Source organism: Ornithorhynchus anatinus, chromosome 2 (genome assembly GCF_004115215.2).
Source record: "Ornithorhynchus anatinus isolate Pmale09 chromosome 2, mOrnAna1.pri.v4, whole genome shotgun sequence".
NCBI lineage: Eukaryota > Metazoa > Chordata > Mammalia > Monotremata > Ornithorhynchidae > Ornithorhynchus > Ornithorhynchus anatinus.
Window position 1 is genome coordinate 159,732,213 of NC_041729.1, and position 18,041 is coordinate 159,750,253.

At 46.5% G+C, this 18,041-nt stretch overlaps 1 non-coding gene across 1 annotated transcript; it reads left to right on the forward strand.

Annotated features, from left to right (window-relative positions):
• Nucleotides 1-1,214: 1,214 nt before the first annotated feature.
• Nucleotides 1,215-1,352, forward strand: LOC114809693. Its single transcript, XR_003757470.1, has one exon. It is a non-coding gene; the product is annotated as a small nucleolar RNA SNORA7 (small nucleolar RNA).
• The last annotated feature ends 16,689 nt before the right edge of the window (nt 1,353-18,041 follow it).

Below are 18,041 nucleotides of genomic sequence, written 5' to 3' on the forward strand. Positions count from 1 at the left end.
GGCTGGAGTTGTAGATTTGGGAAGCATAGAGGTGAAAGTTGAAGACCTGGGAACCAATGAGTTTTCCAAGAGAATGGATGTAGATGGTGAATAGAAGGGGACCCAGAACTGAACCTTGAGGAATGCCCACAGTTATGGGGTGGAAGGCAGAGGAGGAGCCTGCAAAAGAGACTGAGAAGGAGCAGTCAGAGAGATAGGAGGAGAAACAGGAGAGGACAGTGTCAGGGAAATGCAGTTAGATCATGTTTCCAGGAGAAGGGGGTGGTCGGAGTGATAAAGACGGATTAAGAGAGAGTAGAGACCGTTGGATTCGGCAAGAAGGAGATCATTGGTGACCTTTGAGAGGGCGGTTTCTGTGGAGCGGAAGCCAGACTGGAGGAGTTCGAGGAGAGAATTGGAGGAGATGAATTTGAGATAGCAGGTGTAGACAGCTTGCTCAAGGACTTTGGAGAGGGATGGTAGGAGGGATATGGGGCAATAACTGGAGGGAGCAATGAGATCAAGGGAGGATATTTTTAGGATAGGGGATGGGGATGGAATAGGGGAGGTAAGTACATGTTCCCTCTTTAACCGTGAGCTCTGCGGTAGGCAGGTACTGTGATTTGATTATCTGGTAGCTATTCCAGAGTTTAGCACAGTGTTTACACAGTGTTTACACAGTGCTTAATACTACTATTATTAAGAAGTAGGACAAATATTTCAGGATTAAATAGCTGAAAAAAAAATCAATCAGTCAGTGGTATTTGTTGAGTGCCTATTGTGTGCACATCACTGGACCAAATATTTGGGAGAGTACATTACAAAAGAGTCAGTATAGACAATTCCTGCCCACAAAGAGTTTGTAAAATAGAAGGGGAAAAATAATTGTTTATATATATATATACATAATACATACATATATAGTATATATATAATTGTTTCTATATAACCATTTGTATAGCATATAAATGTTTATATCAATTACATCTAAATAGATATATCAATTGTTTATATAGGTATATTTATATAATTGTTCTTCACATTATTAAAGGTCTTATTCAGATCAAATCCAGGAGGCCTTCCTCGACCAAGTCCTCATTTCCTATTCTCCCACTCCCTTCTGCATCGCCCTTGCACTTCAATTGCACACTGGATTCACCCCTCCCTCAACCCCACAGCCTTTACGTACATAGCCATAATACATTTCTGTAAATTAATGTCTCCCCTTCTAGACTGCCCTCTTAGGGTCTCATCTGGAGAGTTTCCAGTACCCTACCAGCCTCGGCTATGGGAGGAAGAGTCGAGCAGAGGCCAACTCATTCCATTCCTAGCTTGGGCAGTGGCCAGGGAGTGGAAGGCAATCTGCTACAAGTCAAAACTCACCTGTGCTGGGCAGCAGCAGCAGCATGGGAGAGAGTCAAGGGCAGAGATTGGAGTGTACTGTGTGGAAGGCGGCAGTGGTAAACCATTTGCGTATTTTCACCAAAAAAACTCTATGGATGCCCTACCAGAATGATTGCAGATGGAGAGCAGGGTATTCTGGGAGAGATGTGTCCATGGCGTGAATCGGAAACAACTCGACAGCATAAGACAAGACCCTCTAAGCTCCATGTGGGCATGTAATGTGCCTATCAACTCTGTTATAGTTTACTCTCTGCGTGGCTCAGTGGAAAGAGCACAGGCTTTGGAGTCAGAGGTCATGGGTTCGAATCCCAGCTCTGCCACTTGTCAGCTGTGTGACCTTAGACAAGTCACTTGACTTCTCTGTGCCTGTTACCTCATCTGTAAAATGGGGATGAAGACTGTGAGCCTCACGTGAGACAACCTGATTACCCTGTATCTACCCCGGCACTTAGAACATTGTTCTGCACCTAGTAAGCACTTAACAAATACCAACATTATTATTACTCTTCCAAGAGCTTAGTGCAGTGCCCTGCACTCAGTAAGCATTCAAAAACTATGATTAATTGATTACATCCAAAGAAGACACCACTGGTGGTGAAATTCACCTATGAGTGTGTATTTGGCTGAAAAGACCAATGTGGGACCAAATATTTCTTTCCTTTCTTTTGAATCCCATATCAAGCGCCTCTATCACCCATGACAGATATTAGAAACAGTCATCTACTGACTCCTTAGCCCTCTCCAACTTTTTGAACCATTTCGATCCCTTTCTCTCATTCATTTTCTCTTTTGCCATGCCTACATTGATCCTTGGGGACTTCAATATTCACATATTTGTTTCTTTTGACCCTTCCTCTGCCCGCCTTGCATCATTCCTCAGCTCCACTGACCTCCTGCTCCACCCTAGCTCACCCACTCGTCAACCTGGACACACACTCGATCTCATCCTCACCAACTCTGAAATCCCTCTACCTGACCACAAGCTCCTCACCTGCCTTGTCTCCCACGTATCTCTTCCCTGCAAATCTGTGCTCTTCCCCAACAAAGATTGCCGATCCTTTGACTCCATCCAATTTTCTCAACTCGTCATGCCCTATTTAGCCTCCATAGCCAAGCTACCTTCCCCTGATGACCAAAATGACCCTCTCTACTGAACTCAGTTTACCGGCTCACCCATCTCTTCGTCATTCTCGTACCAGTAACCCACAGCTCTGAATCACCTCCATGGTCCGATTCCTTCACTCCTGTGCATGAGTCTCGGAGCGCTGCTGGGGGAAATCTAGATATCAGACTGACCTCATCCACTTCAAGTTTATCCTTGCATGCTTTAATTCTGCTTTCTCCTCCACCCGGCAAAATTATTTCTCCATCCGTATTGACACCCATGTCCATTACCCTCACCGGTTATTCCAGACATTTAACTCCCTCCTCAAACCCCCTGTCTCCCCCACCTCCTCCATCCTTTTCTCCTAATGACCTGGTCACCTATTTTATTGAGAAAATTCAAGTCAATCAGGTATGATCTCTCTAAAATCTTCCCTGAATTCTCTCCAGTCCTCCCCCATCCTGCCCTTTCTTCAACTCTCCCATCTTTCCCAGCAGTACCTGCTGCCTTGTGTCAAAATCCATCCCCTCCACCTGCACATCCGACCCCATCCCCTCGCACCTTTTCAAAATGCTTGTCCCCTCTCTTCTTCCCTTCCTGACCATCTTCAACTGTTCGCTCTTCAGTGGATTCTTCCCCACTGCTTTCAAACATATTCAGGTTGCCCCTGTCCTAAAAAACCCTCCCTTGACCCTAAAGCTCCCTCCAGTTATCACCCCATCTCCGTCCTACCATTCTCCTTCCAAACTCCTTGAGCGAGTTGTCTATATGGGCTGTTTCAAGTTCCTCTCCTCCAATTCTCTCCTTAACTCCCTCCAATCTGGTTTCCATTCCCTTCTCTCCACAAAAACTACCCTCTCAAAGGTCACAAATATCTCCTTCTTGCCAAATCTGAATTCTTCTATGCAATCCTAATCTTCCTCGACCTCTTAGCTGTCTTTGACATTGTTGACCAACCGCTTCTCCTGGAAACATTATCCAATCGCTGCTTCCCTGACACTGTCCTCTCCTGTTTCTCCTCCTATAATAATAATAATAATAATGTTGGTATTTGTTAAGCGCTTACTACGTGCAGAGCACTGTTCTAAGCGCTGGGGTAGATACAGGGGAATGAGGTTGTCCCACGTGAGGCTCACAGTTTTTATCCCCATTTTACAGATGAGGGCACTGAGGCCCAGAGAAGTGAAGTGACTTGCCCACAGTTACACAGCTGACAAGTGGCAGAGTTGGGATTCGAACCCATGACCTCTGACTCCCAAGCCCGGGCTCTTTCCACTAAGCCACGCTGTTATCTCTCTGGTCACTCTCTTTCAGTCTCTTTTGTTAGCTCCTCCTCTGCCTCCCATCGTCTAACTGTGGGAGTCCTTCAGACCTCATTTCTGGGTCCCCTTCTATCCTCCACCTCCACCCACTCCCTTGGAGAACTCATTGGCTCCCTTGGCTTCAACTTCCACCTCTATGTGGATGATTCCCAAAAAATAGTAATAATGGTGGTATTTGTTAAGCGCTTACTATGTGCAAAGCACAGTTCTAAGCACTGGGGGGGGGTACAAGGTGCCCAGGTTGTCCCACGTGGGGCTTACAGTCTTCCCATTTTACAGATGAGATAACTGAGGCCCAGAGAAGTTAAGTGACTTGCCCAAAGTCACATAGCTGACAAGTGGCAGAGCCGGGATTAGAACCCATGACCTCTGACTCCCAAGCCCATGCTCTTTCCAATGAGCCACGCTGCTTCTGTACATCGCCAGCCCTGCTCGCTCTCTCTCCCTCTCTGCAGTCTGGCATTTCCTCCTGCTTTCAAGACATATCTACTTGGATGATGATGATGGTATTTGTTAAGTGCTTACTAGGTGCCAACTTCTGTTCTAAGTGCTGGGGTAGGTACAAGGTTAGCAGGTTGTCCCACATGGAGTTTACCGTCTTAATCCCCATTTTCATTCATTCAATCATATTTATTGAGCACATACTGGGTGCAGAGCACTGTAGGGAAGCAGGTGGCTCAGAGGAAAGAGCATAGGCTTGGGAGTTAGAGGTCATGGGTTCGAATCCCAGCTCTGCCACTTGTCAGCTGTGTGACTGTGGGCAAGTCATTTAACTTCTCTGTGCCTCAATTACCTCATCTGTAAAATTGGGATTAAGACCATGAGCCTCACATGGGACAACCTCATTACCTTGTATCTACCCCAGTGCTTAGAAGAGTGTCCTGCACATATTCATTCATTCATTCAATAGTATTTATTGAGCACTTACTATGTGCAGAGCACTGTACTAAATGCTTGGAATGTACAAATCGGTAACAGATAGAGAAAATCCCTGCCCTTTGACGGGCTTACAGTCTAATCGGGGGAGACAGACATAAAAGAACAATAGCAATAAATAGAATCGAGGGGATGAACATCTCATTAAAACAATGGCAAATAAATAGAATCTAGGTGATGTACAACTCATTAACAAAATAAATAGGGTAATGAAGATATATACAGTTGAGTGGATGAGTACAGCGCTGAGGGGATGGGAAGGGAGAGGGGGAGGAGGAGAGGGAAAGGGGGGAAAAGAGGGTTAGCTGTGGAGAGGTGAAGGGGGGTAGCGGGAGCAGAGGGAAAAGGGGGGAAGCTCAGTCTGGGAAGGCCTCTTGGAGAAGGTGAGCTCTAAGTAGGGCTTTGAAGGGGGGAAGAGAATTAGTTTGGTGGAGGTGAGGAGGGAGGGCAATCCAGGACCACGGGAGGACGTGGCTCAGGGGTCGATGGCGGGATAGGCGAGAACGGGGGACGGTGAGGAGGTGGGCGGCAGAGGAGCGGAGCGTGCGGGGTGGGCGGTAGAAAGAGAGAAGGGAGGAGAGGTAGGAGGGGACAAGGTGATGGAGAACCTCAAAGCCTAGAGTGAGAAGTTTTTGTTTTGCACGGAGGTCGATAGGCAACCACTGGAGGTTTTTAAGAAGGGAAGTGACATTGCTCAGAGCGTTTCTGCAGTAAGATGAGCCGGGCAGCGGAGTGAAGAATAGACTGGAGCGGGGAGAGAGAGGAGGAAGGGAGATCAGAGAGGAGGCTGACACAGTAATCTAGCCGGGATATAACGAGAGCCCATAGCAGTAAGGTAGCCATTTGGGTGGAGAGGAAAGGGCGGATCTTGGCGATATTGTAAAGGTGAGACCGGCAGGTTTCGGTGACGGATCGGATGTGTGGGGTGAACGAGAGAAACGAGTCAAAGAGGACACTGAGGTTGTGGGCCTGAGATACGGGAAGGTTGGTCGTACCATCCATGGTGATAGGGAAGTCAGGAAGAGGACAGGGCTTGGGAGGGAAGATGAGGAGCTCAGTTTTGGTCATGTTGAGTTTTAGGTGGCGGGCAGACATCCAGGTAGAGAGGTCTTGGAGGCAGGAGGAGATACGAGCCTGAAGGGAGTGGGAGAGGACAGGGGCAGGGATGTAGATCTGTGTGTCATCTGCATAGAGATGATAGTCGAAGCCGTGAGACCGAATGAGTTCACCGAGGGAGTGAGTGTAGATGGAGAACAGAAGAGGGCCGAGAACTGACCCTTGAGGAACCCCAACAGTTAGAGGATGGGAGGGGGAGGAGGAGCCCGTGAAGGAGACTGAGAATGACCGGCCAGAGAGATAAGAGTAGAACCGGGAGAGGACGAAGTCTGTGAAGCCAAGGTGAGATAAGATGTGGAGGAGAAGGGGAGCACTTAAGCACTTAGTACTTAAGCACTTAAGCACATAGTAAGCACTTAACAAATACCAACATTATTATTAGTAGTAGTAGTAAGTGCTTGGAAAGTACAATTTGGCAACATTTTACAGATGAGATAACTGAGGAACAGAGAAGTTAAGTGACTTGTCTAAAGTCACACAGCTGACAAGTGGAGTCGGGATTCGAACACACGACTTCTGACTCCCAAATCTGTGCTTTTTCCACTAAGACACGCTGCTACACTACAAGTTAAACATGTCCAAAACAGAACTCCTTATCTTTCCACCCAAACCCCGCCCCTCCTCCCATCTTTCCCATCACTGTATACAACACCGTTAAACTCCCCATTCATTCATTCAGTCGTATTTATTGAGCACTTACTGTGTACAGAGCACTGAACTATCCCTAATTTACAAGACGGTAGCCTTGGCCTTGTTCTTGACTCAACTCTCTCGTACCACTCACATATTCAGTCTGTCACCAATATTCAGTCTTTCACCAAATCCTTTCATTTCTACCTTCACAGTGTTGCTAAAATCTGCCCTTCCCGCTCCATCCACACTGCTAACATGCTGATCCAAGCTCTTATCTTCTCCCACCTTGACTGTTGCATCTGCCTCCTCGCTGACTTCCTGGCCTCTCCCCATTCCAATCCATACTTCATTCTCCTGCATGGATCATTTGTCAACAAAAACGTTCAGTCCGAATCTCCCCCCGCTTCAAGAAATTCCCCTAGTTGCCCATCCACCTCCACATCAAACAGAAACTCCTCACCATCGGCTTTTAAGCGTTCAATCAGCTCAGCCCATCCTCCCTCACCTCACTGCTCTCCTACTACAGCCCAGCCGGCCCATTCTGCTCCTCCAGCACCAATTTACTCATTGGGCCTCAATCTCTCCTGTCTCGCCGCCAATCCCTTTCCCACATCTTCCACCTAGCCTGGAACTCCTTCCCCCTCCATATATGCCAGACCACCATTCTCTCCACCTTCAAAGCATTATTAAGTTCACATTTTCTCCAAATACCCTTCCCCGCTTAAACCCTCTTTTCCCTGGCTCACTCTCCCTTCTGTGTCATCTATGCATTTCGATCGGTGACCTTTGGACATTTGATATCCATCCCACCCCAACCCCAGAGCACTTTATATCTTTGAATTATATATTGCAAATTATTAATTCATACTAGTGTCTAGACTGTAAATTCATTAGGGGCAAAGAACATGTCTGCTAATTCTATTGTATTGTATTCTCCCAAGTGCTTACTACACTGTTCTGCACAGAGTAATAATAATAATTGTGGTATTTGTTAAGTGCTTATTGTGTGCCAGGCACTGTACTAAGCACTGGGGTGGATACAAGCAAATCGGGATGGACACAGTCCCTGTCCCACACAGGGTCCCACTCTCGTTCCCCATCTTACTGATGAGATAACTGAGGCACAGAGAAGTGAAGTGACTTGCCCTTGGTAACTCCCCTAGTTTTCCATCGCCTCCCCTACTTTCCCATCCTTCCCTGCAGTATCCTCAGAGGAGACCTCCTCCCTCCTCGCAAGTGCCACCCCCTCCACCTGTGCTTCGGACCCCATTCCCGCTCACCTTATAAAAACTATCACCCCTTCCCTCCTCCCCTCCTTAACTCCTATCTTTAACCACTCACCCTCCAACGGCTTCTTCCCCTCTGCCTTCAAACATGCCCACGTCTCCCCCATCCTAAAAAAGCCCTCTCTCGACTCCACTTCCCCTTCCAGTTAACGTCCTATCTCCCTCCTACCCTTCCTTTCCAAACTCCTAGAACGAGTCATCTACACTCGCTGCCTTGAATTCCACAACTCCAACTCTCTCCTGGATCCCCTCCAATCTGGCTCTGTCCCCTCCACTCCACCGAAACTGCCCTCTCAAAGGTCATCCATGACCTCCTTCTTGCCAAATCCAATGGCTCCTACTCTATCCTAATCCTCCTCGAACTCTCAGCTGCCTTTGACAGTGTTGACCATCCCCTTCTCCTCCACACTTTATTTCACCTTGGCTTCGCAGACTCCGTCCTCTCCTGGTTCTCCTCTTATTTTTCTGGCCGTTCATTCCTGTTCTCCTTCGTGGGCTCCTCCTCCCCCTCCCATCCACTAACTGTAGGGGTTCCTCAAGGGTCAGTTCTTGGCCCTCTTCTTTCTCCATCTACACTCACTCCCTTGGTGAACTCATTCGCTCCCACGGCGTCAATTATCATCTCTGTGTAGATGACACCCAAATCTACATCTCCTCCCCTGTTCTCTTCCCCTCCCTCCAGGCTGATATCTCCTCCTGCCTCCAGGATGTCTCCACCTGGATGTCTGCCCGCCACCTAAAACTCAACATGTCTAAAACTGAGCTCCTCATCTTCCCTCCCAAGCCCTGTCCTCTCCCTGACTTCCCTGTCACTGTGGACAGCACGACCATCCTTCCCGTCTCTCAGGTCCACAACCTTGGTGTCCACTTTGACTCTGCTCTCTCATTCACCCTGCACATCCAATCCGTCACCAATGCCTGCCGGTCTCACCTTCACAATATTGCCAAGATCCACCCTTTCCTCTCCATCCAAAAGGCGATCTTGCTGGTACAAGCTCTCATAATATCCCAACTGGATTATTGTGTCAGCCTTCTCTCTGCTCTCCCTACCTCCTGTCTTTCCCCACTCCAGTCTATTCTTCATTTCGCTACCCAGATCATCTTCCTACAGAAACGCTCTGGGCATGTCACTCCCCTTCTCAGAAACCTCCAGTGGTTGCCTATCAACCTCCACATGAAACAAAAACTTCTCACTCTTGGCTTCAAAGCTCTCCATCCCCTTGCCCCCTCCTATCTCACCTCCCTTCTCTTACTACTGCCCACCCCGTATTCTCCTCTCCTCTGCCGCCCACCTCCTCACTGTCATCCATTTGCGTCTGTCCCGCTGTCAACCCCTGGCCCACATCCTACCGCTGTCCTGGAATGCCCTCCCTCCTCATATCTGCCAAACTAACTCTCTCCCCCTCTTCAAAGCCCTACCGAGAGCTCACCTCCTCCAAGAGGCCTTCCCAGACTGAGGCCCCCTTTCCCTCTGCTCCTCCTCCCCTCCCTACCCCCCCCGCCCTCTGCTCTTCCCCCTTCCTCTCCCCTCAGCACTGTGCATATTTGTATATATTATTTATAACCCTGTTTATTTTGTTAATGAGGTGTATATCTCCATGATTCTATTTATCTTGATGATGTTGTTTTGTTTTGTTTTGTTCTGTTTTGCTTTGCTGTCTGTCTCCCCCGTTCAGACTGTGAACCCGTTATTGGGCAGGGATTGTCTCTATCCGTTGCTGAATTGTACATTCCAAGGGCTTAGTACAGTGCTCTGCACATAGTAAGTGCTCAATAAATACTATTGAATGAATGAATGAATGAATGAATGAATGAATGAATCATCACAGACAAGGGGTGGAGCCGGGATAAGAACCCCTGACCTTTTGACTCCCACATCCATGCTCTATTCACTACATCATGCTAGTAAGTGCTCATTAAATAGCACTGATTGATTAATGCTAACGGATTAACAAATACCATTATTATGATTGTTTCCTTTTCCTTCTTCCTCCAATCTTTAAACTGTTTTAGGATCTATTCCTCCCACTGGACTATAAACTCCTTGAGGACAGGAACCTTAATGTTTAACTCTGTGGTACTTTCCCAAATGGTTGACACCATGTTCTGCACATAGTAGCTGCTCAGTAAAAACCACTGATTGATAATAGTGATGGCATTTGTTAAGCTCTTTTTAAATGTCAGGCACTATACTAAGTGCCGAGGTGGATTCAAGTAAATCAAGTTGGGGACAGTCCCTATCCCACGTGGGGCTCACAGTCTCAATCCCCATTTTACAGATGAAGTATCTGAGGTCCGGAGAAAAGTAGTGACTTGCCCAAGATCACACAGAAGACAAGTGGCAGAGTCAGGATTAGAACTCATGACCTTCTGACTCCCAGGCCCACGGTCTATCCACTGTGCCATGCTGTTTCTGCTTCATCTTTGCAGATCCTCCTTATGGGCAGGGAATGTATCCACCAATGCTGTTGGAGTCTCCCACTCACTTAGTACAATGCTCTGCACACAATAAATACTCGGTTATCATCAGTGCTATTTTTTTGAGCATCTACCTTGTGCAGAGCACTGCAGTGTGGCTCAGTGGAAAGAGCCTGGGCTTTGGAGTCAGAGGTCATGGGTTCGACTCCTGGCTCTGCCACTTGTCAGCTGTGTGACTGTGGGCAAGTCACTTCACTTCTCTGTGCCTCAGTTACCTCATCTGTAAAATGGGGATTAACTGTGAGCCTCACGTGGGACAACCTGATTACCCTGTATCTACCCCAGCACTTAGAACAGTGCTCTGCACATAGTAAGCGCTTAATAATAATGTTGGTATTTATTAATAATAATAATAATTTACCTCATCTGTAAAATGGGGATTAACTGTGAGCCTCACGTGGGACAACCTGATTACCCTGTATCTACCCCAGCACTTAGAACAGTGCTCTGCACATAGTAAGTGCTTAATAATAATGTTGGTATTAATAAATACCAACATTATTATTACTAATACCCAGGGAGAGTACAGAAAAACAGAAGTGGCTGACACGTTCCCTGCCCACCAAGAGTTTACCAACTAGAGGAGAAGCTCAGTCAATACCATTGATTGATTGACTGACTGATCCGGCAGCGTGGCTCAGTGGAAAGAGCACGGGCTTAGGAGTCAGGGGTCATGGGTTCTAATCCCGTCTCCGCCACCTGTCGGCTGTGTGACCTTGGACAAGTCACTTGACTTCTCGGTGCCTCAGTTACCTCATCTGTAAAATGGGATTAAGACTGTGAGCTTCACGTGGGACAACCTGATTGCCCTTTATATAACCCAGCACTTAGAACAGTGCTTGGCACCTAGTAAGCGCTTAACAAATGCCAACCTTATTATTATTATTGTTCCCTCCCTTAGATCATGCCAGTTAATTCAGGGACCTTTGATGATACTTTCCATCTGTTCAGTTGGATGAGTTTCTCAAGGAATCAGAATCGTATTCAAGCACCACCTTCCACATTCCTTTTCGCTTCCTCGAACGTGGCACCACGGCGTTATTACACAAAGTCCTAACTCTGTCACAACACCATTCTTCCTTCTGCAATAACCCATTCAGTGCTTTTGTTCCCCAGTTTAGTCCTGCGATGAAATGTCTCTAGGAAGACCAGAAACCTGAAAAACAGGCTTGCTTTGTTTCGAAAGACAGCAAATGCTGAACTGCTCTATTTTTTTTCCCCTTCCCATCACTCCTCCCCAAAAGAATAGATGGAAAAAGAGGGCTAGCGATGAATTCTTAATTCAAAGGGCTGAAAGAGGCCTGCTGTTCACTTCCGTTTCTGTGAGCTATTCAGTAGCTGGCCACGGTCAGATTTAAAGGCTATTGCTTTGAACTACTCTCGCCCCTCTAGCAGAACACTTTTCTCTCTAAACTGAATCTGGTTCCTTCCATTATCCACAGTAAATTGTCTGGAAATATGGGGTTTATGTTTTTATTAGATAGTATCTGTTAAGCACTTACTATGTGTCAAACACTGTTCTAAGCATGAGGGTCAAGTACAAGTTAATTAGGTCGGACACAGTCCCGCTCCTGCAAGGGGCTCACGGCCTAACTAGGTGGGAGGACATGTGTCCCCAGTTTACACTTGAGGAAACTGAGGCACAGAGAGGTGAAGGGACTTAAGGTCACAAAGCAGGCAATTGGCAGAGCTGGGAGGCTTGTCACCCCCCCCCCCTCAAAAATCTCCGTATCAAACAAAAACTCCTCAGCATTGGCTTTAAAGTAGGTCATCACCTTGCCCCCTCCTACCTCACCTCACTTCTCTCTTTCTACAACCCAGCCTTCTCACCAACTTCTCACTGTGCCTCCCTCTCATCAGTCTCGCCGCTGACCCCTGACCCACCTCCTACCTCCGGCCTGGAACGCCCTCCCTCCTCAAATCCTCCAGACATTTACTCTCCCTCCCTTCAGAGCCTTACTGAAAGCACATCTCCTCCAAGAGACCTTCCCAGACTTGTCAGCTGTGTGACTGTGGGCAAGTCACTTCACTTCTCTGTGCCTCACTTACCTCATCTGTAAAATGGGGATTAACTGTGAGCCTCACTTGGGACAACCTGATTACCCTGTATCTCCCCCAGCGCTTAGAACAGTGCTCGGCACATAGTAAGCACTTAACAAATACCAACATTATTATTATTATTATTATTATTAAGCCCCACTTTTCCTCATCTCCCGCTCCCTTCTGTGTCACCCTGACTTGCTCCCTTTGCTCTTCCCTCCTCTCCCCACTCCACAGCACTTAGGTATATATCTGTAATTTTATTTATTTATATTGATGTATGTTTACTTGTATTGACGTCTCTCTCCCCCGCTCTAGACTGTGAGCTCGTTGTGGGCAGGGATTCTCTCTACTGCTGCATTGTTCTTTCCCAAGTGCTTAGTACAGTGCTCTGAACACAGTAAGCGCTCAATAAATACTACTGAATGAATGAATGAATGAACCTAGATCCTTCTGACTCCCAGGCCCATGCGCTCTCTCTACTTGCCTGCTGTGTGACCTTGGCCAAGTCACTTCACTTCTCTCTGCCTCAGTTTCCTCATCTATACAATGGGGATGAAGACCATGCACCCCATGTGGGACGGGATCTGTGTCCCAGCTGATTAACTTAGTTGACACAGACTATTATGCATATGGTATATTATAATATATATTATTGTATATAGTTATCTTTATTATTATTATTTTTCAACAGCTGGCACAGTGGACCCCCTGGACCACTGGTAACAGTTTACACTTACCAAATTCCACAATAACTATTAGATGCTCAGTGAATACTATTGATTGATTCTGAATGTGATGGGTTGTAAGCTCCTTGGGAACAAGGACTGTGTCTCTTAGTTGTATTCTCTGAAACACTTAGAACAGTGCTCTACATGCAGTAGGCGTTCATTAAGTATGATTGATTGATGGATTGATTGCACGTACAACCTGTACACCGGTTAGGGGGCAGAGCCCAAAGCAGTGCGGCCTAATGGAAAGAGCCCAGGCCTGGGAGTCAGAGGACCTGGCTTCCAATCCCAGCCTTGCCACTTCCCTGCTGCGTGACCTTGAGCAAGTCACTTCACTTCTAGGGGCCTCAATTTCTTCATCTGGAAAGTGGGGATTCAATCTCTGTTCTCCCTCCTACTTAGACGGTGAGCCCCACGTGGAGCGAGGGCTGTGTCTGACGTGTTTAGACACTTAGTACAGTGCTCTGCACACAGTAAGTGCTCAATAAATACAATCAAATGAAAAAATAACATGATTAACTTGCATCTACTTAGAGAAGCAGCATGGCTCAGTGGAAAGAGCCCAGGCTTGGGAGTCAGAGGTCATGAGTTCGAATCCTGCTCTGCCACTTGTCAGCTGTGTGACCGTGGGCAAGTCACTTAACTTCTCTGTGCCTCACTTACCTAATCTGTAAAATGGGGATGAAGACTGTGAGCCTGATGTGGGACAACCTAATTACCCTGTATCTACCTCAGCGCTTAGAACAGTGCTCTGCACATAGTAAGCGCTTAACAAATACCAACATTATTATTATTATTATTATTATCATTAAAATGGGGGGTGAAGACTGTGAGCCCCACGTGGGACAACCTGATCACCTTGTATCCCCCCCGCAGCACTTAGAACGGTGCTTTGCACATAGTAAGTGCTTAAATACAAAAAAAGATTTACCCCAGTGCTTAGAACAGTGCTTGACACACAGTAAGCACTTAAAAAATACCTCAATTGTTTTTATCATTAATATTAGTAGTATTAGTAGTCAGTCTATCACATTTATTGAGCACTTGCCATGTGCAGAGTACTGTAGTAAGCTCTTGGGAGAGTATAATACAATAGTCAACAGACACATTCCCTGCCCATATTGAGCTTATAGTCTAGAGGAGGAGCAGACATTAATAGAAATAAATGAAATTATGGATGTGCACACAAGTGCTGTGGGGCTGGGAAGGGGGATGAATAAAGGGAGCAAGTTAGGGTGATGCAGAAAGGAGAGGGAGAAGAGAGGGAGAAGTAGTTGTAAATAGTAGGCAGCTGTCACACCTCAACATGTCCAAGACAGAGCTCCTTATCTTCCCTCCCCAAAACCTATCCTCTCCCGAACTTGCCCGTCCCTGTGGACGGCACGACCATCCTTCCCGTCTCACAAGTCCACAACCTCGGTGTCATCTGTGACTCTGCTCTCTCATTCACCCCACACATCCGATCCGTCACCAAAGCCTGCCGGTCTCACCTTCACAACATCGCCAAGATCTGCCTTTCCTCTCCATCCAAACCGCTGCTACCTTAGTACAGCCACTCAATACATCCCGACTGGATTACTGCATCCGCCTCCTTTCTGACCTCTCTACTTCCTGCTTCTCCCCACTTCAGTCCATATTTTACTCCGCTGCTTGGATTATCTTTCTACAGAAACGTCCTGGGTATGTCACCCCACCCCTCAAAAATCTCCAGTGGTTGCCTATCAACCTTCTTATCAAGCAAAAACTCCTCACTCTTGGCCTCAAAGCTCTCCATCCCTTGCCCCCTCCTACCTCACCTCCCTTCTCTCCTTTTACATCCCAGCCGGCTCACTCCTCTCCTCTGGTGCCGCTAACCTTCTCACTGGGCCTCCATCTCACCTGTCCCCCTGCTGACCCCTGGCCCACATCCTGCCTCTGGCCTGGAACGCCCTCCCTCCTCAAATCCCACAGACAATGATTCCTCCAAGAAGCCTTTTCAAACTAAGGTCCCTCTTCCTCAGCTCCCTCTCCCTTCTGCATCACTACGACTCGCACCCTTTGCTCTTCCTCCCCTCTCCCCACCCCACAGCACTTATGTATATAGCTGTAATTCTATTTATTTATATTGATGCCCTTTTCCTTGTTTTGATGTCTGTCTCTGCCCCTCTAGACTGTAAACCCATTGTGGGCAGGGATTGTCTCTCTTTATTGCTGTTTTGTACTGCCCAAGCGCTTAATACAGTGCTCTGCACACAGTAAGCGCTCAATAAATACGATTGAATGAATGAATGAATGAAAGCATCTCCTTTGTACTAGTAATATTATTATTGTTATTATTATTATCATTATTATTACTAGTATTATTACTAGTAGAAGTAGTACAGGGCTGGGAGTCGAAAGGTCATGGGCTCTAATCCTGGCTCCTCCACATGTCTGCTGTGTGACCTTGGGCAAGTCACTTTACTTCTCTGTGCTTGAGGTGTAAAATGAGGATTAAGAATGTGAATGCCACATGTAACAGGGACTGTTTCCTTCCTGATTTGCTTGTAACCACCCCAGTGCTTAGTACAGAGCTTGGCACATAGTAAATGCTTAATGAATACCACAGTTATTATTATTATTATTATATAATAGCAGCAGCAGCATTTATTGAGTGTTCACTCAGTTTAGTGCACTTTGCTAAGCACTTTTTAGAACATATAGTGATTATAAGAAGGGAAAAGAGGAAAAATCTAGCTTCGGAGGATGTTTATTAATGATCTTGTGGTTTAGCCACTTGTCAGCAGTGTGACTTTGGGCAACTCACTTCACTTCTCTGGGCCTCAGTGACCTCAGCTGTAAAATAGAGATGAAGTCTGCGAGCCCCACATGGGACAACCTGATCCCCTTGTATCCTCCCCAATGCTTAGAACAGTGCTTTGCACATAGTAAGCGCTTAATAAATGCCATCATTATTATTAGTAGTAGTAGTAGTTGGATACTTTTTTATTATTATTGGCTACTCTTGGCTATTATTACTATTATTATTATTTTTCTTAATTCTGCGATTCATTCTCCCTTTAATCTCAGGAAAGTTTTACACCTTTCAAATTTTAATGTCATTCTTTGCACTGTCTGGTGTTTTCAGGTTCTCCAATGACAGGGCCACTATAAATGCAAATTACAGTCAGTTGTTATTATCATGATTGTTGCTGTCGCTGATAATTATTATTTTCACTGTTGCTGTTATTAGGAAGAAAGTGAGATCCCTCTCGCTCACAGACACACACACACACACACACACACATTAATATCCACAGGGTTTTTTTATAGACATTCATTCTGGAGAACTTAAAGGCTTTTAGACATTAGATCAATCCCTCTTACCAGATCCCTAGACAGGAGAAAAGAGAGAAGTTGCTTCCCAACAATGGCTGACCTGGTCTTGCCCTAGTGACAACCTTTGCCTATCAATCAATCAGTCATTGAATGGTATTTTGGGCTTTAAAGCAGTCCAGTCAACTTGCTCCCTCCTACCTCACCTCACTTTTCTCCTTCTTCAGCCCAGCCCGCACACTCCGCTCCTCTGCCGCGAACCTCCTCACTGGGCCTCATTCCCGTCCATCCCGCCGCCGTGGACCCCTGGCTCAGCTCCTGCTTCTGGCCTAGAAAGCCCTCCCTCCTCAAATCTGCCAATCAGTCTCCCCGCCTTCAAATCCTCACTGAAGGCACATCTCCTCCAAGAGGCCTTCCCAGTCGAAGCCCCATTTCTCCTCACTGTTCACTCTCTCCTGTGTCCCCCTGATTAGCTCCCTTTGCTCTTCCCCTCCCCAGCGACCCTCCCAGCCCCACAGCACTTACATATATATATACATATATCCGTCATTTTATTTATTTCTACTGATGTCTGTTTATTTGTAGTGATGCCGGCCTCCTCGTGTCTAGACTGTGAGCTCGTTGAGGGCAGGGATTGTCACTCTTTATTATCCTATTCTACTTTCCCAAGCATTTAGTACAGTCCTGAAAAAAGAAAAGTCGTCATTTTATCACGTGTTCCCACCCTGTATAGAGTTTTCAGATTAGCTCGGTAGCTACTGAAAGTACAGAGGCTCAGTGGCAAGAGCCTGGGCTTGGGAGTCAGAGGTCATGGGTTCGAATTCCGGCTCTGCCACTTGTCAGCTGTGTGACTGTGGGCAAGTCACTTAACTTCTCTGTGCCTCAGTGACCTCATCTGTAAAATGGGGATTAACTGTGAGCCTCACGTGGAACAACCTGATTACCCTGTATCTATCCCAGAGCTTAGAACAGTGCTTTGCACATAGTAAGCGCTTAATAAATACCAACATTAATTAATTAATTAATTAGTACAGTAATTCTTGAAGGTCCTAATGGAATAGAAAAGTATTTTATAGTAACCACGGATCAATGGAAATTAATAGGTTAGGAGGTAGGTAGTAGGAGGACCCCACCAAAACTGACCTTTTCTAACGTAAACTCCTCTGCTATTGTCACGGCCGTCACCAGCAGCATGATTTTTACCCTTGTCAATCATTATTTTACCATACGAAATACTATACAGTTTCAGGGACCGTTAGATCCGGAACAGTAAGGCCAAAGAAAAGGCTGCAAAATCAACCTTCAACCAAAGCCATGGCATGCACACAACCATTTCTTCCTATGTTAAATCTACTTGAATCAACTTGTAGATTGTGCTATACGCAGAACAGACTTAGGTTCTGGGCAGAACCTCTGTCCCTCCTCCTCCCCACTCCCCTTACTCCCTCCCTCTGTTCTTCCCCCTTCCCCTCCCCACAGCACTTGTGCATCCCCTTGATTCTATTTTATCCCCTTGATTCTATTTATTGCTATTGTTCTTGTCTGTCCGTCTCCCCCGATTAGACTGTAAGGCCGTCAAAGGACAGGGACTGTCTCTATCTGTTACCGATTTGTACATTCTAAGCGCTTAGTAGAGTGCTCTGCGCCTCAGTTCCCTCATCTGTAAAATGGGGATTAAGACTGTGAGCCCCACGTGGGACAACCTGATTCCCCTATG